The sequence below is a fragment of the Onychomys torridus genome, chromosome 20 (assembly GCF_903995425.1).
Source record: "Onychomys torridus chromosome 20, mOncTor1.1, whole genome shotgun sequence".
In the NCBI taxonomy this organism is placed as follows: Eukaryota; Metazoa; Chordata; class Mammalia; order Rodentia; family Cricetidae; genus Onychomys; species Onychomys torridus.
The window spans coordinates 36620573-36647953 of record NC_050462.1 but is presented as its reverse complement, the minus strand read 5'-3'; the positions used below and the strand labels follow the sequence as shown (position 1 = coordinate 36647953).

General features: G+C 46.0%; 1 pseudogene; it reads right to left on the bottom strand.

The window, feature by feature from the left end:
• Positions 1-20864: 20864 nt before the first annotated feature.
• Positions 20865-21292, bottom strand: LOC118570801 (annotated as a pseudogene).
• Between the last annotated feature and the right edge of the window lie 6089 nt (positions 21293-27381).

Genomic DNA, 27381 nt, shown 5'->3' with positions numbered 1-27381 from the left:
ATGGAAGCTGGATGGAGCAGGGTGTTAAACACACAAGAAATGGAAAGCTGATCATCTGGATGCATCCTTTCTCACTGCAGGACCTTAGGCAGCTTTCTCTGAGCGCTAGAACATGTTTCTTCTAGGAATATTGTCGTACAGCAAAGGGAAATCACTCAACAATGGCTGGTTCTCTAGGAGTAGAATTGCCTCTCCATTATGGCTTGCCAGGTTTTGGGGAAGTGAGGGGAGAACAAGGCAAGAAGGGTCCCATGCTGATCCTCCACAGGCATTAGTGGGGATACCAGCAGGTTATCAGGAGCACAGTCACGCGCTCTGGGTCATATGGACAAAGATAGAGTGACTTTGTCTTGGTGCTGGGGGGGGTGGGGGGTTGGGGGGGGAGAGAATTGCACACGGAGGAGGCATTTCTTAGTTTGAATCTGAAATGGTCTTCCCAAATTGTAAGCACCTGCTGCTCAGGTGGTGGTGCAGTTTTGGAGAGCTTGGGGAACTTTTTAGAGGCAGGGATGCTGGGGGACTCTGATACTTTTGTCCCCAACTCCTGCTGCTCTCTGCTTCCTGGTTCTTACATCACCATGCTCCTGCTGCCATAGACTGAGAGGCTGCACCATATCCTTCCGAAAACAGTGAGCCGAGACAAACCTTCTCCAAACTGGGTTATTCTGTCAGTGGCAAACAGTAAGTACTAACAATACAGAGTCCCAGAGGCGATGTCAGCCACATTGAGATCCAAGACCAGGCAAGCAGGGTGCTTCCAGATCTCTGCAAGAAAGGACCATGTGTGTGCCAAACCCCAGGAGGTCGGAACCCGGCAGTTCTCATCATTGTTCGGATCCCATCGGCCAAGTGCTGGCCACATTCCAGACACTGGTGGATCTTGTGTCCAAAGTGGGGAGTAGGGGTGGAGACCTGGAGAAGGCCAGAGTCCAGGCAAGCAGAACAGGGCTAGGCAAGGAGAAGAAGGTTGAATCAGAAAGCCAAGGAGACTCCCAAGACAGTTGGGGCTGGAGTGGAAAGGAAGTGCTGTTTTCCAGCAAGGGGGAAGGGTAGAGACAAAGAGCAGACACTTCTGTGTTGTTAGGTGTATGCCTGTGATGGCCTCGGAGGAGCACTGTGAGGGGAGAGGAGACTGTGGCCATAGTGGGCTTCTGTGGCACTGGCACTCTATCTCTGCCCTGTAGTGCATGACCTTGAAGGAGATGGGGGGGGGTGCAAAAGGTCTTTCTAGCCCAGTGTCTTCAGGAGTCATCCACATTACTTGAAGACTGCTTTGGGGGCTGCGGTGGTATCGTATTTTGAAAATATGCCTGACGGATAGCTCAGGGAACAGAACATAAACATGATTTATCTTTCGTTTGGTTTGCTTTTTGAGACAAAGTTTCACTATATAGTTCAAAACACATTGGAAACTACAGCCTATTCTGGCCTCAAACTCAGGTTTCTTCTGCTTCTGCCTCAGGTGTGCTGGGACTACAGGTATGTACCCACAGCACACCTGGCCTTAAATCATATTTTAAAACATAACTCATTTAATTTTACTTTATGGACCATTAGTGTGAGGGTGTCAAAATCCCCTGGAACTGGAGTTACAGACAGGTGTGAGCTGTCATGTGGCGTGCTGGGAATTGAAGCTCAGGTCATCCGGAAGAGCAACCTGCGCTCTTTAACTGCTGAGCCATCTCTCCAGCCCCACACATTTGTTAATGTCTTTGTTTGTTTGAGCCTAGGGCTTTACGGTTGCAAGGCGAGCGCTCTATCATTGAGTCAAATCCCTAGCCTTGTGATGTTTTCCTAAAGGATAAAAATCTGAGTTTTTAAACCTTCCTGCTCCTCCCTCAGACCCCACAATCAGACAGTCCCAAGCTCCCTTTGGTCCTAACATTGGCATACTTGGAGGAAAAGGTCAAGAGACCACATAAAGGCCCAGGTCCAGGGGAGGCCGAGCTTGCTGGCTCTGTCTCTTGGAGGGGTGAGGCAAAATGGGGTCATTAAGGGATTTGAGCTGAGTTTCAGTGGAGAATTCAGCCAAACACCAGCCTTTCTGGTCCAGCGCCCTGGGTACCATGTGACCAACATAGCCCCTCGGCCTACCTTCCCATCCTTCCCACACATACGGGACATTTCTATAAGGTGGAGACCAGGTGAAGGCTGGAGACACAGAATCCTTCCTCCAGTTTTTCCTGCTCATAATCTTTCATCCCTCCCCCGAGTCTCTGTTTGCTTGTGAAATTCACAGGAAAAGATCCAAGGAGCTGCCATCTGGTCCGATGACCAGTCAGGTGTCCCTGGTACTCATCTAGGTTTTCCCATGAAAACACAGTGGTGGGGCCAAGGGTGTGGCTTGGTGGTCGAGCACTTGCCAGCATACACAAGGCCTCGGCTGGTCACCTAGGCATGGTAAAACAAACCCACCAACAGGCCACAGGACGGAGGGAGGGAAGCCATCTGTGGTAAACCATGAACACCTCCCCTGTGTTTACAGAGGTCAACAGAACACGGAGCTGACTTGGCCTGTGTCACAGCCAAGTCTACAGCAGGAATCTTGCTGGGGCTACCTAGCAAGAAACACTCTGGTACAAAACGTCCAGGTGACCTAGCCCCATCTGCTCCTTCTGAAGAAGACAATGTCAGTTAGAGGAGAAAGAAAACAGAGCTCCCCCAACTCGCCATTCCACCCTCCACACTTCTACCCTCTCCCCCTGCAGACCAAGCTGGGCATACATACACACTGGTGTCTACAGAATACTTGGCTCAGTGGTAAGAAAGGGACTCAAGAGAGTATGGACTTATGGGTGAAAAGGACACCCTGTGCATAGAAGGATTGTTTTGTTTTGTTTTTTCAAAAACCCAAGGACCCTTCTCATGGTTAAACACCTTATGGGAAGCCCTTTCCTCTCATTTCCGTGTCCAGTGTATTTTTCCACCTCCTACCTGTTGAAAGTCTCTCTAACAAGCCTTCAAGGCCACAAGTTTTTCAATAACTTTTTTTGGACAGTATTCACCCAATGACCCTTTGCTCATATTTTCTGTTTATCACAACATACTCTAAAATGTCTGTTTATGAACGAATTCATTTAGCTGTGTGCCCACTATGCCCATTACCCTTCCTTTCGACTCTACCCCACACATCCCCTGACACTGACCGCCTTTCTACTGCCATGTGTAGATGACTTCAGCCCAGACAGATGGAGTCCCTGTCCTTATTACTGTGGGCAGCCAGCCTGGGTGGCAGAAAGACTTCTTGCTAGCTTCTGAAGGCATGGATTGCTTGTGACTCATCTCTGTCTCCTTCAGCAGCAAACACAGTCCTTCCTATCTGCTCTCTTAAAAACATTTGTGGAATGAAATGGAACACACGATACAAGTTCGGTAGCAACTTGTGGATAAGTCACATAAAAAGTGGGTTACAATTCTAGACAAGTGTTTTGCAAGTTATGGGGTTTGTTATATTAGGAATTTGGTAACCACAGACGTCATCGCCCTGTGTTTATGGTTGTTTCCGTAGCATTACAACATAGATATTCACCAGGCATGATTTATTCCCAGCCAGTTTTTCTATTTTTGTTCAGCTTTTTACAATTGCTTTTATTAGTTATTCTTTCAGGATGTCTTGGAGAGCTGCCCCATAAAATTATTAATGCCGGTCATTCAGGAGCTCTTTCATGGTTCTTCACAGTTTATGAGATGCGTGGGTGGCAATGAAATTTTTACAGTGTCTTTTTGTTGTTGTGTATCTGTTCTATATGTGCCATTCTGCTTAAAAAAGAAGAAGAAGAAGAAGAAGAAGAAGAAGAAGAAGAAGAACTTCTAAGAACATCATGCACTTCAGGTCCGGCACAGTATGGGGGGCATCCACCCCATTGGGCAGAGATGACCTAACTGCTCCTTCAGCTCCCTCACCCTGTTTCCATTGCTGTCCAATGGCTCCAGTCACAGAGACCTCCAGGGTCACACATCTGTCTGCCTCTGGCTTAGCTCTCATCTGTCCTGGGCTCAGCTTTTCCTCCCTGATTTTTTTTCCCCCTGAGACAGGGTTTCCCTGTGTAGTCTTGGTGCCTGTCCTGGAACTCACTCTGTAGCCCAGGCTGGCCTCAAACTCACAGAGATGTGCCTGGCTCTGCCTCCCGAGTGCTGGGATTAAAGGCGTGCGCCGGGTTTCGGTTCTGTCATCTTTAGCTCTGATCCCCTGGACCTTCCTCCACAGACCCTGTCACTACTCTGAGTAGAACTGGTGCCTGGGTATGGAAGGAAGAGTAAGTAGGTAGGGCTGCAATGTATAGCCGAATGAGAAAAATCAAGCAGGAGAAAGAGGCGAAGAAGAATCGGGAGTAAAACGTGGGGTAGCTGGATTCTTTTTTATTACCCATCTATCTATCTATCTATCTATCTATCTATCTATCTATCTATCTAACATCCCGACTGCAGCCTCCCCTTCCTCCTCCCCTCCCATCTCCCCTCCCACTTCCTCCCTCCTCCCCTCCGCCACCCCCTCCACGACCCTCCCCTCCAACCCACCCCTCTTCCATAATCACTCAGAAGGGGCAGGCCTCCCATGTGTGGCCGTGGGTCTCTGAATCTGCCTCCATCAGTCACTGGATGATTCAACAACCACAGGGGTCACCAATCCGATCCCAGGGGATGGCCAGTTCAGAGTTCAGGCTTTGCATCCACTGCTGCTGGGAGTCTTAGCTGGGGCCATCCTTGTAGACTCCGTATAGACTTGTGGAAGTTTTCCTTGCATCAGGCTTCTACCCGACTCCATAAAGCCCCCTTTCCGTCATCTCTCTTAGCACTGTCCCCCTCCAGCCACCCCCCAGCCTGATCTCTCAAGTTCCCCATGTCTACCTGCCCCCCAGTCCAACCAGATGTCCTCTATTTTCCCCTTCCCAGGGAGATCCATGTGCCCCACCCCTTGGGCCCTCCTTTTTACCTAGCCTCTCTGGGTCTGTGGATTGTAGCATGGTTGTCCTTTACTTACAGCTAATACCCACTTATGAGTGAGTACAGACCATGTTTGTCTTTGTGGGTCTGGGTTACGTCACTCAGGATGACTGGGACAGCTGGATATTAAAGAACACCTTTCTCCCCTCCTTAGATGTTTCCCTTGCTTCTGCTTTCTCCGTCTTGCTGAAGTGCTTAGAAAAAATTGCTTACTTTCAGAGGGTGGTGGTGGCACACGCCTGTAATCCTGGCACTCAGGAGGCAGAGACAGGCGGATCTCTGTGAGTTCGAGGCTAGCCTGGTCTACAAAGCGAGTTCCAGGAAAGGCTCCAAAGCTACACAAAGAAACCCTGTCTAAAAAAAAAAAATTGCTTACTTGCATTAAGAAAACCTCTCCTAAAATCCGATTCTAAAAAAAAAAAAGGTTCTGTCAGTTTCAAAACATGGAGAAGTATAGATAAATCTTTAAAGACAAACATATCACCTACTAGGGCCAAGTGGTTTCCTGTTGATGGGTTTGCACTGTGAAACTGGATTAGAGATCGTTTAGATCCACAGCATAAAGCTGATTCAATTGTGAGTCAACAGCCCTGTAAATCTGGTCAGGATACTCCAAACCAGACTCGGGGATCAAAGACAAAAAATAAAGGAGAGAGGAGAGAAGGAGGGGAAGGAGAAGAGAGAGAGAGAGAGAGAGAAGAGAGAGAGAGAGAGAGTGGCATCGGTTCTTAAGTTACTTTCACTTCATGGTGCCTCAAGAATAAGGAAAAAGATTCCGTTTTTAGTGGTTCAATTTGTAAAATCACCAACAACGGCTTCTACCCATGTAGCAGAGCTCTGTGCTCCTACTACTTACAGGAGATTTCACAGAAAAATGGAGTAAGAGAAGAACACGGTCAGAGAGCAGCAATGGCCATGTACCTCTGGCTGGCAGCTGGAGTAATAAGCGTGTGTGTGTGCGTGCGTGCGTGCGTGCGTGCGTGCGTGTGTGTGTGTGTGTGTGTGTGTGTGTGTGTGTGTGCTTTTAAAGATGGCCAGAGCAGCAGCATTGGCGTCGGCGGCGTTGGGCAGAGTGTCTGGAGGGGCTCCCTGGGTTCCAGAACACTTCCTGATGACGAGAGGTCTAACGTGTTTCCCACCTTCAAGCCTATTTTCTATTTTCGCTCCTGTCCATCATTTCGACACATCAGGTTTTACAAGCTTAAACTTCTAAACCTAATTCCTAAGTCATCTCTGACATGCTAACAACTTAATGAGCCCCCTCTCTGTTAAAACGGTGCAGCCATTGCCGCCAAAGTGTCCTATGCTGTTTTAAGCCAAAAAGCTGATTCTAGAACATGAGAATTGGCCCTCCCAGATGAGACTCAGGATGTCCTGGGCCACATGGTCCCTCTGCCTGTGTGACAGGGAAAAGGAGGCCAAAACAGCCTAAGATATAAATACAAAAGGTAAAAACTAAAATGGAAGCCGCTGCACGTTCCCTAGAGAGACGCAAAGGGCTACCCTGCTTTTATCTCTTCCCGACGGGAAGACGTCTCCCGTGACCCTCTCCCGCTTCCTTGAGCCGAGAAGATGTTTTATGTTATGATTTAATGTTTTGTTTTAATTTGGAGACAGTTTCTATGATACATTGACACACACACACCACACACACACACACACACACACACAGTTAACATTTTAAGATTGACACATTTCAATAACAACTCAAGGGACAATTATAGCTGCTCACCACCAGAGAGCTGTGAAAGTCGGCTCTGTTGAGTTCTACTTTCTCAAGAGATGACTTGTTTCTTTCCCTTTAGATAAAAGTAATGCCTATGCCTTTCATATCACACACACACACACCACACACACACACACACCACACACCACATACCATACCACACTCTTAAAGGAATTTAAGGGTTTTTTTTTTTTTTTTTAGACATGGTTTCTCTGTATAGTTTTGCACCTTTCCTGGAAACTCAGTCTGCAGCCCAGGCTGGCCTTGAACTCACAGAGATCCACCTGCCTCTGTCTCCCAAGTGCTGGGATTAAGGGCAGGCGCCACCACCACCACCCGGCTTTAAAATATCCTTAAGGATTTTTTGGGGGGCTCTTTAAAACTATCACAAAATACTTGTTAAATAGTAATACTCCTTTATAATAAAAAAGTTAAACAGGCCCCTCCCAACTAATTTCATTCAAAAAATAGAAAGGGGGTGATCTATCTATATGACTATTCTGTCTCGTGGCATTAAAATATTATAAAGATAAAAAACATTTTAGCAAGTAAAAATTTGTATATAAACATTAGAATAATATATGTCTACAAAACAAAAAAAGGCTAAAGGCCTTTTCAGTTATAAAGAGCCAAGTCAGTTATTTAAGGTACATAGACAATAAGATTTAAAGATAATGTATATGATATTTAAATTTCTAAGGTCTAAGACTAGCAGTTACAAAAAGACCAGCTAAATGTAGGCCAGATCAAGGTTTACTTTAAAACATCTGGCTATTAAAATATTACGTTATAGCTATACGTATCAGACCGAGCTTCCGGATGCTTCTCATGTGGTGCCCAGACTTCTCTCACTATACTGAGATAGCACCCTCCTTTCCTGTGTGTCATTGGTGGGTGTCTTAGTTGGGGTTTCTATTGCTGTGATGAAACACCATGACCAAAAGCAAGTTCTGGGGGGAAGAGTTTATTTGACTTACACGCCGCATCACTGTTCATCCCTGAAGGAACTCAGGGCAGGATCCTGGAGGCAGGAGCTGATGCAGAGGCCATGGAGGGGTGCTGCTTACTGGCTTGCTCCCCATGGCTTGCTCAGTCTGCTTTCTTATGGAACCCAAGACCACCAGCCCAGAGATGGCACCACTCACAAGGGACTAGGCCCTCGCCGTCAATCACTAATTAAGAAAACGCCCTACAGGCTTGCCCACAGCCAGATCATAATGGAGGCATTTTCTCAATTGCTGTACCTTCCTCTCAGATGACTTTAGCTTGTGCCAAGTTGACATAAAACTATCCAGTGCCCCCAACAAACACACACACACATGTGCTGCATGACATATAACCTCATGCTCATACACACAATCATGTACACATAAACACACACAACACACACATATACACAAGTGTATGGTTCAAATTCTAGGTAAGCACTCTACCATGAAACTACATCCCCAGACCCCAAACTCTTGCCTGTTATTTGACTATACATCTCATTTCAAGTGCTAGAATATATGCTGTAGTGGAGCAGGGTCCTGGGGGCAAGAGAGGTGGTGGTTAAGAACACTGGCTGCTCTTCCAAAGGACCTGAGTTTGATCTGTGGCTCACAACTTTCCACAGTTGAACTCCAGTTCCAGGGGATCCAGTGCCTTATTTTGGCCTCTGCAAGTACCAGGCAAGCACCTGGGAAACAGACATACATGCGGGCAAAACATTCATATATACATTAAAAAAAATAAAGGAGACAAATAGGGACTGTGTCATCGTGTTAAGTGTTGCATCTTGGGCTGGAGAGATGACTCAGTGGTTAAGAGCACTGGCTGCTTTTCCAGAGGCCTGGGTTCAATTCCCAGCACCCACATGGTGGCTCACACCTGTCTGGAATCCCAGTTCCAGGGGACCCGACACCCATGGCTAAACACCAATGCACCTAAAATGAAAATAAGTAAATTTATCTTTAAAAAAAATGTTATATCTTTTTGTTGTATCAAGGAATCACTGTCACAAAGCAAGTCCTCATTGCATGTTCAAGGATTGAGTAAGGGAACAGAAGAGTGCCTTTTAGAAAGAGCCAGTCCTGTCTAAGGTTGCCACCATCATCATAAAGCGACTTAGTGTTTCAGAGCTGATGACATAGAGTCTTAGTCACTTTTCTATTACCGTGACCAAGCCAACTTACAAAAGAAAACCTTTCATTCAGGGGCTCATGGTTCATTAGTCCGTAGCCATTATGGTGGAAGCCTGGCAGTAGGTAGGCAGGCAAGCATGGCCCCAAAGCAATAGCTAAGAGCTGACAGCTGATTCAAAAGCAGGAGGGAGGAAGGGAGAGAGAGAGAAAGAGAGAGAGAGAGAGAGAGAGACAGAGACAGAGACAGAGACAGAGACACAGAGAGAGAGACAGAGAGAGACAGAGAGACAGAGAGAGACAGAGAGACAGAGAGAGACAGAGAGACAGAGACAGAGAGAACTGGGGATGGTGTGAGCCTTTGAAACCTCAAAGCTCTCTCTGAGTAATACACCTCCTCCTCCAAGGCCGCGCCTCCTAATCCTTCCCAAACAGTTCTACCAAGTGGAGACCAAACCGTCAAACATATGAGCTTATGGGGGCCGCTGTCACTTAAACCATCACAGATAGTTTGGTAGGTAAAAACATTTGCTGCCAAGCCTGATGATCCGAGTCATATCCCTGGGATTCTATGGAAAAAGGGGAGATCTGGCTCACTCAAGTTATCCTATGACCTCCACATGTGTGTCACCATGTCTATCCCCCAATCTAAACAAACAAACAAACAAACAAACAAATAAATAAATGGGATAATGAAGAAAAGGATTTCAAACTCTGTTGCCTAGTTGGAAATTCCAACTGTCATACTCACCCCGTTGGCCACTGTGTGAAAATATTGCTATTGTATGAGATATCTTGGGGTGAAAAGAGAGTTGATGAGTCCCTCCCCATGCTTTTGTGTTTGATCAGAGCCCGAATGAGGATGAGAAGCGCAAACCTGGGCTCCGAGGAGCTAGGAAATGGACTCTGTGGTGGTGGCAGTGAGATCAAAGATGGCTGAGGAAGGAGGCACCAACATTTTAGCCCTGCTCTAGCCTTTCCTTCCTAATATTAGCTTATTTCTCTACAAGCAGAGGTCTGTTCATGTCTGGGCTTATGAAATTCAGCAAAATATACAACTGTGAAGGCAAACATCACCTTACTGATTTGGAACGGACTCTGGCAGGCGTTCCCAGATAAAGACACAGATGAGTCCTTTGTTCGTTCTGTGAACAGCCATTGAGCTGCCTTGAGAGGCATTCGGAATCAGCCCAAGTAAGAGTCAATCTGTGTTTCTGATAGGTGTTAGCTTTGCCAAACTGGAAAAATAAGACCCAGATCTTCTATAACCTGTGAATGCACAAGTGACTCATTCTTCAGCTCAGGATGAAAACATTCCTTTTTGGCCTTCTTGGTTCTTTCTGCGTTAGCTTCACGAATTTTTCCCAGTCGGAGGTAGGTGCTGGATGGACCTAACTCACAAGACACACCAGGATAAATGGAGTAACGTGTCCAACTATGAACGCCTGTAAACATTTATGAGAAAATGATACCATCCAGGAAGATTGCTTTCTGAAATTGTGTGTTTCTGAAATTGTCCTTTTTTTTTTTTTTTTTTGTTTTTGTTTTTGTTTTTGTTTTTCGAGACAGGGTTTCTCTGTGTAGCTTTGGAGCCTATCCTGGAACCCCCTCTGTAGCCCAGGATGGCCTCGAACTCACAGAAATCCACCTGCCTCTGCCTCCTGAGTGCTGGGATTAAAGTCGTGCACCACCACCGCCCTGTGAAATTGTCCTCTTTAAATGGTGGGTGACAGTGGTTGTTTGCAATGCCACACTGAAACTTGAAGAGAAAATGCTCCTTCTTTATCTCTGGGGTTCCTCCCTTTGTAGAGCAGAGATCCTTGTACTGTGGAAGCCATGACCCAGGTTCCACACTGGACAGATGCTTCCTTTACAGGGTCAAGTGTGAGATGTAGGCAGGAGAGCCTGCCATGTTGTACACACGGTTTATCTTCTAAACTCACTGACATTCAGTCTCCACCTTGAGATGTTAGAAGAGATGGTGCTCTGTGTCCTTGGGTAGACCAACCTATTCACGTGACTTTTTCTTTTCCCCACAGAGGACTCAGTTTGGTCCAGTCACTGGCATACTGAGGGCCTGTACTACCTTAAGCCACCACGTGTAAGAAGGCCATTGTCAATTGAGGGCCCCTCAATCTTAAACCTCTGAAACTGAGATGAAGTAAACACCTTTCTTCATGTTAGCCAGTCTGTGTAATGGTGGTGTTAGCAGCAGGAAGAGGAAGAAGACAGGCTTGTTGTTTAAAATGAATCATTCAAGATGGCACCAGCAGAGTATGGAACCAAGCATGGTACCGTGTAAGCATACATGTGGCCGTGCCAGTTACAGGCCTGAGCTTGGCCTGGCCCGTGTCCTTATTTCAGACTTTTAAAATATGGCTTCTTTACGGGAAGGAGCCATTGTGGACCTTCAGCTAGAAAGGACAATTCATTTCTAGTTACTCATGCTGATTTTAACAGCCAAAGGGGGAAATCGAGGTCTTCACGGATCTGCTGTCCCTGTGCAAGAGACGAGAGCGTGATATAACATCCTAGTGTAAGAAAACATGAAGACAATGTCCTCGTGTAAGGAAACGTGACAACATCCTCATGTAAGGAAACGTGAGGATAATGTCCTTGTGTAAGGAAATGTGAAGACAATGTTCTTGTTCAAGGAAACGTGAAGACAATGTCCTTGTGTAAGGAAACATGAAGACAATGTCCTTGTGTAAGGAAACATGAAGAGAACGGTCTAGTGCAAAGAAATGTGAAGACTATGTCCTAGTGTAAGGAAATGTGAAGACAATGTCCTTGTGTAAGGAAACGTGAAGAGAACATCCTGGTGTAAGGACGTCCTCTGCCAATGCCTTCTAGTTTGCACACAGACTCTTTTGCACAGGGACCTCAATCACTTCAAGCACCTACCCCAAATATTCGTGGATCTGTACCAGCCATACAAGTATTTGAACACTGCTCTTCCAGTCCCAGGAGATCCCCACAAACCCTGGGGACTGTTATAACAAACGCAGGGCCCACTGCTCACCCAGACCATTCGAGTCCCCAGTGGAAAGTAGACTAATCACTACCTAAACACTTCTGATGTCTTCGTGTTTCAACTTAGCGTATGTGTTAGACACTGTTGTTGCACATTTGAAGGGATGGTTTTTGCGGTTCTCTCCCTTTTCCTTACCCCCGACTCCCACCCCCCACCACCCTACCTCCTCCTCGCAGAGCCCTGCCAGACTCCTTTCCCCTTTCACGTCTGTTTGTCCTCTGATCCCCCGTCCATCCTCCTCACTGAATGCTACCCTCCCTCCATCTCCTTTTTATTTTGACCCCCACTTTCAGCTGTAGAAAGGAAACCCGCAGATCCAATAGAATTAGGAGAAGGGGAAGTCAAGACTGAACGGCAAATTCATCTCGAGAGAGGCACAAAACACGACAAAGAAACAGGAAGAATGTGACACAATGAACTGCCAGTCACAAGCCGTTGTCAACGGCCCAGCTCGCCTATAAATGGAATCGGAAGCCACAGAGATGATGGAAGAGTTGAGAAAGAAGTCAGAGTTTTGGGTGGTTTCTGGTTTTTGGTTTTGTTTTTTGTTTTTCTTTTTCAGACAAGACCTTACTATGCAGCCCTGCCTTGCCTTTGGCCTTTACTCAGAAAATTTGGGTGTTATAGTCCTCCTACCTTTACCAGATTTTGTTAATTTAGTTAATCACTGATGGACACCTGGGTTGCTAGTCTTTTTTTTTTTTTTTTTTTAAGTACTTCTGAAGTGGTCCATCTAGACTCCCTCCACCCAAAAGAAGCACAATGGTGTCTCCAAAGGAATCTTTCCGAGTTTGTCCATTGTTACCATCAGAATATTACTAGGCTTTGAAAGCAAAATAAACTTTTTTTTTTCGTCAATGGGCCAATGGCCATTCAATGAGAAAGGTGTCTAAATGTAGCTGAGCAGTGATCTTGATCTGTCTTCTGTTCCAGCATGTAGCTTGGAACCAGTAGAGCTTTGGCAAACAAGTATTTGATTTTGAAAAACCATTTTCTTTCTGTTTTTATTAAAGATTTATCTTCCCTCCCTCCTTCCTTCTCTCTCTCTCTCTCTCTCTCTCTCTCTCTGTACGTGTGTAGGTGAGTGCATGCCATCTGTATGCAGTACCTACAGAGTCCAGAAGAGGGTATCAGACCCCGCCCCTAGACTGTAGTTACAGGCCTTTGTGATCCACTGGACATGGTGCTGGGAATTGAACTTAAGTCCTTAGCTGCTAAGCCATTTCTGCCCACCCCCAGTCTTCTCTTAATTCGTGTTAATTCTTGTTAACTCTTCTTGGAATTCATGGGGTTTGAGGAAGTTCAGACGGTGTCTTTCTGTCTGGGTGATCGAGGCAACACGAGATTCAGGAGCACCTTGTTCTGTGGGCCACCTGGCCTCTCTGTTAGTTCTTCGCTTCCTTTTCCTTTACATCATCCACTTTGGTTAGAAATATGTGAGACTGTAGTCCATATGTGAAGACTCTGTTTGTATAAGGAAAATAAATAAAACCTGTCCTAATAAAGAAGAGAGATGTGACTCATTTGGAATAAAATGACAACGAGAAAGACTCATTAGGGGTTGGAGTGGAACAGAGAGGAGTGAGCAGATGCACAGTGTACTGATGATTTATTGATTTGTAGCAGAGAGCAGTCGACTGTTGAAAGGAAGAGGCAGAACTTGGAAGCAGAGATCAACGGAGTTCATTTGGATGTGAGTTTATGCTCTTACCACAAAGCCATGCAGAAAGTCCCTAATAGACGCACGGGATGCTAATGAGTAGTATCGGAGCTGGGCTGCTTTGCTGGGAGTGTACAGAATGGGCGGTGAAGTGCCGGGCAGTGTCAGGGGTGGGCTCCCTCTCATGGCATGGGTCTCAAGTTGGTCTTCTTGTGGGACCCCTAACAGTGGGAGCAGGGGCTGTCTCTGACTCTTTTGCCTGCTTTTGGGACCCTTTTCCTCCTACTGGGTTGCCTTGTCCAGCCTTAATATGAGGGGAGGTGCCTAGTCTTACTGTCGCTTGATCTGCCATGTTTGGTTGATATCCATGGGAGGCCTGCCCATTTCCAAAACAGAGGAGTGGAGAGTGGGGCAGAGGGGAGGTAGGGGAAGGGACTGGGAGGAGAAGAGGGAGGGGAAACTGTAGTCAGGATGATAATAATAATAATAATAATAATAATAATAATAATAATAGGTAATAGGTATTTGAACAAGAAGATAAGCCTGTATAGAACCCTCTCTTTGAATGTTAAGTGGATGGGCATCTTTTTAGTCATTCATGTTCCCAAGAGAACTGGAAGTCTAAGTTGGCAGGAGTGATGGCATGCCCCTCTGAAACTGACAGATAGTTTCCTAAACATGGATAATATAAAATTTTCCAAGTGCTGTCAGACATGTAATCACTGTAATTATCAAGGTGCTGTGGAATGCTGCACAAACCTGAAATGTTCAACTTTTAACCGAAGGTCCTTCTCCTCCCTCTGTGAACACGTGCTCCGGCTCCTGTGAAACGCTCAGCTTAGCATTTACTGTCTCGACACAGGTCTCTTACTGGGCATGCACTAAAAAGCACATCAAAAAGACAAATGTTTATGTAGGCATTCCTTAATGGATGGTCAAGCCATGGGCTTCCATGCTTTCATAGGCTGAGCGGACATGACAGGGTGTGTAGGGTGTGCATTCATAATTTAAAATAGAGACATGTCTGAAACTCATTTCCTGCTGGGTCAGATTCATTAATGGGGGTGGAGGAAGGGGGCGCATGATTTCTTTTTTTCCTTCTCCCTCCCCGGGGGTTGGGGTGAGTTCTGGAATTCTGAACTCTGACTGTCCCTTGCTCCACTCCTGGCCACTGGGTGTTGGAGGCCACGGAACCCTGAAGACTGGAGGGGTCTTCTCTCAGAAGACAAAGACCTGGGGGGGCCGAAGGAATGGCACCCCAAGGTCCAGGAGCTCTTGCACGCTGCCCCCAATGATGCAGTAGCTCTAACCCCCTTTCTTCCTCCACTCAGCCTCCGCCATCTTGCAGTTTGTCAGACCCCACCCTCCAGGCAAGAGGTTACAAGATTTCTCCCTAGGAAACCTCTGATCAGCAGAAGGGGAAATAGTCTAAGGTTCTAATATGGAGTTCTGGATGGAGGAAGGGTCAGCAGGGTCCACTCTGGACTGAGAGTGAAGATTAAATTTTTTTTAAAAGATTATTTATTTATTATATATACAGAAGAGGGCGCCAGATCTCATTACAGATGGTTGTGAGCCAGCATGTGGGTGCTGGGAATTGAACTCAGGACCTCTGGAAGAACAATCGGTGCTCTTAATCTCTGATCCATCTCTCCAGCCAAGATTGAAATTTACAGGCCACACTGGGCATAGTGACATACACCTTTAATCCCAGCAACTAGAGAGGCAGAGGCAGGTGGAGCTCTGAGTTCGAGGCCAGTCTGGTGTACAGAGTGAGGTTCAGGACAGCCAGTGCTACATAGAAAGATCCTGTCTCAAAAAACAAAAAACAAATAAAACAAATCTCTATATCTGTGGTGGGTTGATTAAGAATGGCCCCCATAGGCTTATATAGTTGAATGCTTAGTCATCAGGGAGTGGAACTCTTTGATAGGATTAGGAGGATTAGGAGGTGTGGCACTCATTGGAGGAAGCATGTCACTGAGGGTAGGCTTTGAGGTTTCAAAAGCCCATGCCAAGCCCAGTCCCTCTCTTTCTGCCTTTGAATAAGGATGTGGCAAAGTGTGATCCTAATTAGTCTTAACAATAAAAACCTGGAGTCAGATATCAAAGGTGAAAGCTGAAAAATCAGAGAAGCAGAGCAGCCACTAGAGTTCTGCGAAATCTCAAACTGAATGGAGAGAGATCCTGTCTCTACGAATCCTCAGACTGAATGGGGGATCCGAGATCCTTTCTCCACCCCCTTATATTCCTGTCTCCACCTCGCTAGTGCTGGGGTTAAAGGCGTGCATCACCACCTCCCCACTCTGTTTCTCTTTTGGACTGGTTCAATCTCATGGAGCCCAGGGTGGCCTTGAACTCCCGATCTTCCCGCTTCCTTCCCCCAAGTGCTGGGATTAAAGGCGTGAGCCACCACTGCCTGGCCTCTGTGGTTAACTAGTGGCTAGCTCCACACCCTGATCTCTAGGCAAGCTTTATTCGTCAGAACGCAAACAAAATATCACACAACAATGTAGCTCTCAGCTCCTTCTCCAGCACCATGCCTGCCTGGCCTGCTGCCATGCTTCCATGACAGTGGACTAAACCTCTAAAACCATAAGCAAGGCCCTGGTTAAATGCATTCTTTCGTAAGAGTCGCCTTGGTCATGGCGTCTCTTCACAGCAATAGAAGAGTGACTGAGACAATGATTTGCAGTTGATGTGGAAATGTAAGCCAAATAACCATCCCCCAAGTTGCCTTGGCAATGGCACAATAACAACCCTCACTATGACAATGCCTATCTCTGACTTTCCAATCAATTTTTAACTTGCCCTTAGTAGGGAGCACTAGTAGGGAAAATAGAATTATCATCCTCTGCAAGACTACAGTTCAACAGAAGTCTAAATAAAATACATAAAGTACACAGTGTGTTAAAGAATTACAAACGCTTTCCATAAAAATTGGGTATTGGTTATGAAATGGTGCTGGTGCTGGTACAAGGTCTAGAGGATGCGGGGGTCCCAGGCTTAGTAGGCTCGGATGATAACCCCCCACCCCCAAGAGGATTTGGCAGGGGTCTTGGGGCCACAGTTGTGGTCAAGGCTGTGGTTATGGAGGTAAAGCTGATGATAAGGAGTGGATCCCTGTCACCAAGCTGGGCTGCCTGGTCAAGGACATGAAGATCAAGTCCCTGGAGGTCTACCTGTTCTTCCTGCCCTTTAAGGAATCCGAGATTATTGACTTTCTCCTGGGAGCATCCCTAAAGGATGAGGTTTAAAGATTATGCCAATATAGAAGCTGTCTGGCCAGCCAACCAGGTTCAAGGCATGGGTCACTACTGGGGACAATGGTCATGTTGGTCTTGGTGATAAATCCTCCAAGGGGTCATCATCTTGGCCAAGCTTTCCATCATCCCTGTGGATTGGCAAGCCCCACACTGTTCCATGCGAGATGACAGGCCACTTGGCTCTATGTTGGTGCATCTCATCCCTGTAGCCAGAAGCACTGGCATGGTCTCTGCCCCTGTGCCCAAGAAGCTATTGATGATGGCCCGTATTGATAACTGCCACATATCAGAGGGCTGCACTGCCACCCTGGACAACTTTGCCAGGGCCACCTTTGATGCTGTCTCCAAGACTACAGCTACTGGACCCCTGACCTCTGGCGGGAGACTGTGTTCACCAAGTCTCCTTATCAGGAGGAGTTCACTGACAACCTTGTGAAACCCATACCAGAGTCTCTGTTCAGATGACCCAGGTCACTCCAGTTGTAGTGACCACATAAGGGTTTTTATGCAAGAAATACAAGTGAATTAAGTCTGGGGGGGCGGGGGGGGGGAGAGAGAGAGAGAGAGAGAGAGAGAGAGAGAGAGAGAGAAAACGAGCGATCCTAAAATGAATGAGTTCGGAAAGAAGTGGCTGCTTACACATTACTAGTAGAGATGAAAATTGCTGTAACCCTTTAGAAAATAATTTTTCAATGTGGCCTTAAAATGTTTATTAGGGTAATTCCACTCTGGGAGTTGTCTAAGGGAATCATCTGAAATGTGGAATTTTTTTCACATGTAGTGATCATACTATTATTACCAACAGCAAAAATTTGGAAACAGGGTTTATATCATAATTATCTAGGTCACAACTTGGAATAGTAGGCTGCCGTTAAGATGAGATTTACCATGTATAATGTTACCATGGTAAATGAGGAAACAGCACACACTATCTGTGAGAATTGCCTCATCATGTTACTAAACTTCCCACATGCCAGACAATGTGCTCACAAATGCTCCGATTCTATTTAAAATAGCCTCACTAGGTCTTTTAACTCATAGATGTCTAAAAAGTCATTTTCCAGCCGAATGCTGGATCCATTGAAATTGTAACATTTCTTATCACAAGGGTCTTGAAGAAGAGATATAATCTATGAAATTTACTCAAGAATCTTTTTTTTTTTTTTTTCCACCCTTGTCTAAATTCCGTCAAAGCCGACTGACTCACTGGCAGGCTGGTGTCCGGAACACACGCAAAAGGTCAAGTTCAGGGCAGCAACGAGAAAGGAAGAAACTGAAGACTTAGGCAACCAGAGCAGCCTCAGCGGAAGGTGTGAGCTGAAGTCTGCAAGCTTGAGCTCTTGCCAGTCTCCTCCCAGCACGAACACACACATCTATCAGCTGTCTGCTTGTGACTTTTGTTCTTTGAGATTGCCTGGGTGTACTCGACCCGTGTAAAAAGTCGCCATGAGTAGCTGCCTTATTCTGCTGCCCCGGCATAAATAAATCCTGAATTCTCCCAGCTGGGTCAGGGCCAGACCTAAGCTGGACCATCAGGCCCAGAAGGTTGTACCACAAGATGCACAGTGGTGTATCCTAGCAACCGGGGCAACTGGACTCCAGTGTCCACACAAAGCATGGGTTTAAAAGACCCTACTGTCCCCGTTAAATAGCTGAGCAGCTGTATTATTCTTGGAGAAGTCTGTGGCAGGAATTGGAAAAAAGTGTTTCCAGTTTTCTAACAAAAATTTAATTATTTTGGGTTTGTGGGTTGTCAAACTGCTGCAAACTTAATGTTAAAGAGAATCCAACCAAATAGATTTAATTACTTTTTTGATGAAGGCTTATCTTTGATAGAGGATCATGATAAATATTAACTATGCATTGAAGGCCAGATCTGCGTTATTTTCCCCTGAAAACGAGGCTGAAAATAAGAATAAATGGAATCCATTCTAAAATGTTGGAAATTTGTATTTTAATTACTAATACATATTCATCATAGATGAGTAAAAAGACTGGACTCACCCATAAGCTTAGCACCTGCAGCCAAGTGGACTGCAGCTATTATTAATATATTGGCACAAAACTCTTCATGTTTTTTTCCCTCCTTATATGTACACATGTATGACCCTTTGTTCTTCCCAAATGGCTATATTCTAGCAACTATAAGAGTTACTGTCTTCATTATTTTTCTATTGCTGTGATAAGATGCCATGACCAAGGCAACTTCTAGAAAAAAGAGTTCGTTTGAGGCTTACCGTTTCAAGGGGTTAGAATCTGTGACCATCATGGCAGGGAGCATGGTCCTGGAGCAGTAACTGAGAGCTTATCTTTTGATCCACAAGTAGCCAGAGCAAGCTAACTGGGAAAGGTGTGAGTTTTTGAAACCTCAAAGCCCACCCGAAGACACACCTCCTTCAACAAAGCCACACCTCCTTATCCTTCCCAAACAGTTCCACCCACAGGGGACCAAGTATTCGAATCTATGAGCCTATGGGGGCCGCTGTCATTCAAGCCACCCCACTAACATTTCGTTAACATCTTTCTGTGGCCATAACTATATAGTTCTGACAGATTGTTTTTGTAATAGCTGCACATATTTCTCTCCAATATGGTTTATTTGGAATATTATAAACCAATGCTTCACAAATCTCAGCTCATGACCCTTAGCAAAGTATGTAATAAACTGAAGTACATTATGACCAGTCATCTTATTTATTATAATTTGTTACAGCTTTATAATTTGCCTTGTTAGGTAGCTGATGGCAAGTTTTCCCTTAACCCGCTTTTCTGGCTTTAAAAACATGGTATAATTTGCTTTTTTATAAGTTCAGGCTTTTGGATGATGCTTATAATTATCCTGAATAGGTCCAAATATGCCATGGGGATTTTTATATTCAATTCATAAGTTGATTTGGGAATTGATGCCTTTGCGTTAATGCCCCTTTTCATCCAGAAATAAAGAGTATTTTCCATCCAGTTGTTTTCTTTTGTCTCTGAGCCAAGTGGCAGAGGACTCTTCCTCTAAACCTACACCTTCCTTCTTGAATTGATTCACTGTCGTCTAATATTTAGTCGTGTTATTGGGTAAATACTGTTGTTGTTGTTGTTTCCAGGGGAACACAGCCCTATGTAGACATCCACATTTCTATGTTCATTTTGTAATGAAGTATACTCGCTTCTAAAAATAGTTTCCCACCCAAATTGTGTAGGTCATATGTGAAGGAGAGCTACGGAGTGCAGATGGAAAGTTTGGCCGCCAGCCCTCTGCCTCGTCCTATATTATCTGAGTCATTTTCACTTCATTGAGTGTGAATGGCCATTTCACGAAAACAGAATGCGAGTGAGGCCTTAGGATATGTGTATGACCCATCACCTCCATGATGAGCAGGTTGCGTTTCTGAGTCACAGGACTGAACCCCACACAAGAGGACCCACTTGTGGCAGCCTCATCCCTTGTCCTCATGATCAGGTGCACACCCATGCTCTCCAGAAACAAGAAGAACATAAAGGATGGCTAGGTCTACTGTTCACGGATGTTAGTTGCTTTCTGTGAAGAAGTTGTGTTGAGTGCATCTAATATTGTCATTTTACAGATGAAAAAATGAGGGCGGGAAAGATTAAATACGTCATCTACTCATTCACTCCCCATTCATTCATCCTTTCATCTAGGACAGTGGCTCTCAACCTTCCTGATGCCCCGACCCTCTAATGCTGCGGTGCCTCATGTTGTGGTGATCCCCAACTATAAAATTATTTTTGTTGCTGTTTCACAACTTCAATTTTGTTACTTTTATGAATTGTAATGTAAATATCCATGTTTTCCCAATGATCTTTGATGACCCCAAAAGGGTCATGATCCACACGTTAAGAACCACTGAGAATACATACTGAGAATCTAGTATGAATGGGGAACCTACCAAGCACGCAGCTTTCTCTTATGGCCATGAACAAAAAGTCCTTGGCCTCATGTAATGTTTTTTAAAGAAAAGTAATAATAAGTATGATAAATTACTATACTGTGTAAGCATGGGCCGTGCTGAAAGTGCCAAAAGGCAGAATGTATGTAGTTAAAAACATTGGGAGTCCCTGAACTCTGCAAAGCCCAGTGCCATCCTTGACAGTTTCTGGCGTTTCATTCTGCAGCTTGACCCAAAGAGGTGAGTGTAGTCTTTCCAGGAGGGGGAATGAGGGCAGCTCCTGTCACTTGACCTTCATGACACCAGAAGCTGAAAGAGGCACAAGCATTGGGCATTTCCTGCGCGTCCACAACCATACCTGCTGCCTAATGGCCCGTAACGTTCGGGATTGCAACTCAGTCTTGTTTCCAGTGCCAAGTGTCCTAGGCTCCAGCATCCAGAAAGGGGAGACGCTCTCTTTAGTGACATCCTAATGGAACCCCACGCTCCACTGGGCCACCGTCTGTGGGAGGAGCGGGCGTGGCCCCCACACGGGGTTTCCGTTGATCATGAAGCCTCTGCTGTTGTACAGGTCGGTGTACAAGGCCAGACACTGGATGCTCGCTTTGTGGCAGAGAGATGTGCCACTCTGTGTCCTGCTCATCATCCATTGGGCACACAGCCCCGAAGATTGTTGGGCCCACAGACCTCCAGAGAAACCAGGAATGTTAAGCACACAGGATTATCTTTCTGATGGGAAAGACGAAAAACGTGATCCCCCATCCAGAAAGTTGAGCATTGGAAGTGGTTAATAGCCTGGTGATCTGTGTTATCTGTTAGGCCAGGCATATCAAGCTCTTAGGAGGTGTCTAGCAATCTAAATGGCCCGAATAGCCAGAGGCTTCCCCAGGCTCCCACAACCGGGACCAGAGGTGGCTAACAGCCCAGATGACCTTTACAGTATCTATATGATCGAGACCAGGCCAGCCCCTTAAGCTAGTACAGGTAGCCTATCTCTAGAATCCATCTTCTAGAAGGAAATGACTCGTATGCTGAATTGAGTTTCAGTGTGATTACGCTTCCTTGTGCAACGGGATTGCATTACACCAGAAACTTTCCCCCAAATTATACTGAGCTTAAATACATGGGGAATCAACCCTCTGTCATTAGATACCCCGAAGTCAGATCCAAGTTGATGAAGTCGATCCGCACTAGGTTTTCATTCTTATCTCTTTATAGGGTTCATTTCCCTGTATGAGACCTGCAGGGACCTCCTGTATCATCCTCCGGAGAGAGCCAGTTCCCTTACTGTGGGGTCCTCCATAGTAGATCCACGTGCCCGGCTCCAGCTGGGCTCCATACATGCAGCCAAAGTGGTGCCCATGGCTGCACCATGGGCAGTGCCTGGGTCACAAGGGGTGATGGGATGGCAAAGTAGTCTACAAATTGTATTTTAACCGGGCAGGCATGTATAACAACAACAACAACAACAACAAATGTACCAAAGCTCTGTCCAAGGTTTGGACACCATTATGCCACAGGCAGAGCGGAGACCTCAAAGAAAGTACTCTCTCACTCCTTGGAAAACATTCCAGGGTGGCTTGCCGTGTGAGAGCTGATCACAGGAAGGGCATGTGGACCGCCCCATTCTGTGTGTTCCTCCCAGGGCCACGGCAGCTCTTTCTTAGGGGCTGTGCTTTTGCTGCTGGTTTTAAGTGTTCATCCTGAGCCCCACATCCACCTCTTTCCTCCCCAAATGACATTTACACACAGGGCAGTTGGCTAGAGGGCTGCCTGGGTTGACTTTGACATAATAAAGTTATATCGTAAAGCTTTGTTACTCTCCCATTAACGAAAACAACGCTTTTCTTGCATTGCTCACGGGTGCTCAATACATACAGAACTTTCTAGAATATCTAGAAGGAACTTAAATTTTCTAGTACTTATTTGGATTTTCATTTTAAAGAAAACATGTTTGTTGCTTAATTCTTTTAAGCTGGTCGGTGGTGGTGCACACCTTTAATCCCAGCACTCAGGAGGCAGAGGCAGGTGGATCTCTGTGAGTTCGAGGCCAGCCTGGGCTACCAAGTGAGTCCCAGGAAAGGCACAAAGCTACACAGAGAAACCCTGTCTCGAAAAACAAACAAACAAACAAACAAACAAACAAACAATAAATAAAATATTTGGAGTTGGGGAGGCTTGCTTTTAGACCAGAGAACTCTGGAGACAGTCAGGGGTTCGAGTCACCTTTACACAGTTGGTAGCTGAAATACAAGGGAAATAGTCCTTTGATATTTACTCAGCCTGATGTCAGATTTCATTAGTAGCTTGGATGTCAGTTTGAAATGTTCAGCTTTAGTATAAAATTAAGTGTGTGTATGTGTGTATATTTGTGTGTGTGTATGTGTGTATATTTGTGTGTGTGTGTGTGTGTGTGTGTGTGTGTGTGTGTGTGTGTGTGTGTTTTAACCTGTGAAAATCAAAGAAAAGGAGAAGCCCAGAACCAGGGAGGTCCCTCGTTCCTTCTGCTGCCCCTCCAATGATCCACTGACCAGGTTCGGGTAGACCTGTTCACTGCATCATGTGAAGTCCTTCCGAGCACAGGGACTTTTACAGACACAGTTGTCAAAGGGAACAGTGATCTTGTGATCCAGGACAAGCAGCTCTCTTGTCCTTTCCACTAATAAGGAAGGCAATCGGCTCCATATTTGGGAGCAGAATATGGCCAGAATGAAACCCTGTGTTGTCCATTTTGGCTCCTTCATCTTTTTGTTTTGTTTTGAGACAGGGGTTCTCTGTGTAGCTTTGTACCTTTCCTGGAACCAGGCTGGCCTCGAACTCACAGAGATCGGCCAGGCTCTGCCTCCCGAGTGCTGGGATTAAAGGCATGCGCCACCACCGCCCGGCCTCCTTCATCTTATTTACTTTCTACGACACTGTGAAAATTATTTCTATGAACTCGTGTGTATTTTCTGCACATGACCTAAAATACAAAACTACTCAGGGAGAAGGCCTGTTCCTTTAGCAAATTAAACAAGGCAGAAACTTGCCTGTCCTTGGGAATTTGAAGAGCAAGGAGAAGGAAAAAAAAATGGTTAAGAGGCTTTTTTTTTTTCTTTCTGTCACGTGTTATATTATTCATCTTGCAGCCTTCTGTGTACTGAGCTGGGTGTTAGGCTCTGAGCGGAAAATATCAGTAGGATAGTCACTCATTTTGCAAATGAGGTAGACAAGCAAACAAATCATTACGAGCCTGGGAGACCCAGACTCTAATAGGAAGCACCTGGTGGGTAGGAGAGACTCCCCCACCCATAGCCACCCCTCCCCCAAGGCAGTCCAGGGAGAACAGATATGCATCACAGCCAAAAGTGCCAGATTTCCAATTTTATTGATTCCAACTGCTGCTGCATAGATACTCAGTAACTGTTCATCGCCGGTACACATGGGTGGCCAAAGGCCCTAAGTTGGGTAACTTCGGGAGGGTCTCAAACACAGCCAGTCTCTATTCAGAGGCCTTCCTGGGAACATGCTATATTTCTGTCTTTTATAAGTTGGTCTGAGTCTCAGGATGGAGCCAGCGGCCTCTGCCTTCAAAGACTGCAGTGGATTTACAACGTGTCTCCAACTCACAATAACTTACTGAGCATCATACAGATGCTTTCAGCTCATATATCACTCCTTCTGGAGCCTCTCCCTGACAGAGGGGGATTTAACTGAAGCCAATGAAATTTACATTTTGGAGCCTCTCACTTATATGTATCCTTTTTTTTTTTTTTTTTTTTTTTGAGTCTTGGAGGAGCGGGCAGTGATCAAATTCCATGCCTGTGTTTTTTGTGAGTGCAGTAATAGGGAAATATTTTAACCACGATCAGCTAAAACCCATAGCCACTTCCTCTGAGTATGTGTGGGGTGTATGTACATGAGGTGTGTGGGCATGTGTGTGGGGTGCATACACTGCAGAGGCTGCAGTAGGGGGTTGAGGTCCTGGTCAATTCCCATCTGCTCCATTTCCTTAAGCTGGAGCTGAGCTGGCCACCCGTAAGCCCAACAATCTTCCTGTCTCTGTCCCTCACAGTGCTGGGGTTACAGACATGTGGCTTTTTAGGTATGTGCTGGGGATTCAAACTTAGATCCTCATCTCTTACACACTCAGCCATCTCTCTAGCCTCTGATCTTCCAGCATGATTATAGCAGGAATCTTAAATGGTCTTATTAATAAAATCAAACCTGAGGCCAGTCATTGGGTGAATGCTGGAAGATCAGAGAAGCAGAACAGGCCACAGCCACCTCACCTCGTCAGTTCCTCAGCTGATTCTCTTTCCTCAGACTGGAAGCCTCTGTGTTCTCATCCAAATGGATCTCAGCTGAACTGCTGCTCAAAAGCCTGAAAGCTTAACCAGCTCTAGTTCCTGGTCCTCACGCCTTAAATACCTTTATGCTTTCTGCCATCACTTCGTGGGATTAAAGGCGTGAGTCACCATGCCTGGCTGTTTCCACTGTGGCCGTGAACTCACAGAGATCCAGAGGGATCTCTGCCTCTGGAATGCTAGGATTAAAGGCGTGAGTGCCACCATTTTCTAGCCTCTGTATCTAGTGGCTGTTCTGTTCTCTGACCCCAGATAAGTTTATTAGGGTGCACAATATTTTGGGGGAACACAATACCACCACACACGATGCTGATGGTGCGGCATCTGGTCCAGAGCCTCAGGGGCCAGGTCAGAGCTAGCTAGATTCAGCATGAGGACACTCTAGCTGTTCTTCTCACCTCCCTGTCCCACTCCCCTCACCCTGTGCAGGTGTTTCCTGAGAACATCTTTAGTGAATACCCAAGATCGCCATCTCAGCTATGACATCATGCTTGTCTGTGTATGGCCTGTCCTCAAAAGAACCTGAACTTCAGAGAGCAGCAATTGACGGGTGCTTCTCATGGCTGAATTCTGTCTGCCTGAGGCTCGGTATGTAGTTCATTATAAGCAACACGGGATGAATGGAATAAACTCTGATGTCTACACAAATTCTAGTCTCTTTGCATGAGTTTTCTCTACTCCTCATGACACCACAGAAGTAGATACTGTTTCATCTCCTCTAACGAATGGGAAAGGAGATGCAGAACATTTATAAGTGTTTTTGCTGAAGGTGACATTATCCTCCCCAGGCCCCATCTTCCGTGCCCAAGGGAAGGGACCAGCATTCCCCTGTGTTATTCTGACCCATATCTTGGTTGGACCCCTCCCTGACCCGGTTAAGGCTGCCGCAGATGATGAAAAGACACAGCACAGAGAATGAGTCAGCACCAAGGTGAGGCCCTTTCCTTGGCCTGACCCTTCCCTCCCACCCCGGTTATCTTCCTGAAGATGAGGGAAGGCATCACCTCCTCCAACAGAAGTGGTCCAGGCAACCTCACAACACCGAGACACACCAAGTGTCCAGAGCAAAGGAAGCCTTTCTCCAGCAGCCAACAAACTTCTTGCAGAATCCTTATCCTCGACTCTAAAAACAACCTCTTCCCAGGGTCTCTGACATGATGATGTTCTCTTCAAGGGATACTCCCCACCCTCATAGGACTGACAAGACACTTGCAATATCTCTCAAGTTACTTTTTCTTTCCCAGCAACCAACCCGTGACCGCCTCCCCCCAGCTCTGTGAGTGGCTGGAGTGTCTTCTTAGAAACACAGCGGCGGCCTTTAGTAGTGTGTCGTCATCTGTGACCACCACCCCAGGGAAGAGTAAGCTAAAATGTGCACGGCGAGTATTTTGAAGTGTGACAGTGGGGATGAGACTAATTCATGTGAGGCAGCCATTGATCATTACCTAATTTGGTGATGCTGGTAATACTGCAAATGGAACAGGGAGTTCGATTTTGTACATACATATGTGTGCATGTATATGTGGTACATGCCTGTGGTCACGTGGAGATGTGCATGGGTGTGCACATCTGTGTGCATGCATGTGGAGGGCAGAGGTCAATGATGAACATCTTCCTCCATCACTCTTCACCTTATTTTTTGAGACAGGGTCTCTCACTGGACCTGAACCTGCCAATGAGCTTCAGGAATCTGTCAGTCTCTGCTCACGAGTGGTGGGCTTACAGATGCATGCTACTGTGTGTGGCTTTTACGTGTGTCTGGAAATCTGGACTCAGATCTTTGTGCTTGCCCATTGGGCGCATTACAGACTAAGCTGTTGCACCAGATAGCAGGTTCTGATACTGCCGTTTGAACTTTTCAAAGGAGAGGGGACATCAGCTGTTGTTGCCTGGAGTTGTCAGGAAGCCACAGAATTGCACAAGGAGAGGTCATTAAGATGGGCAAGGAAAAGCCCGTGGTGCTCACTCTCCCCCCACCCCCAACTCCCTGTTCAATTTACAGTATTACCAAATTAGGTAATGTTCAATGGCTGCCTCACACGAGCTAATCTCATTCCTGCAGTCACATCTCAAAATACTCATCCTTGGGCTGGAGAGATGCTCAGGGAGTAAGAGTGCTGACTGATCTTCCAGAGGACCCAGGTTCAATTTCCAGCACCCACATGGCAGCTCACAACTGTCTCTAACTCCAAGATCTGACACCCTCACACAGACACACATGCAGGCAAAATACCAATGCAAATAAAAAAAATTAATTAATTAAAAAAGGATGCTCATTCTTGTTTTTTCCATAGAATATAAGATTTGGCCAGGTAGTGGTGGTGCATGCCTTTAATCCCAGCACTCGGGAGGCAGAGCCAGGCAGATCTCTGTGAGTTCGAGACCA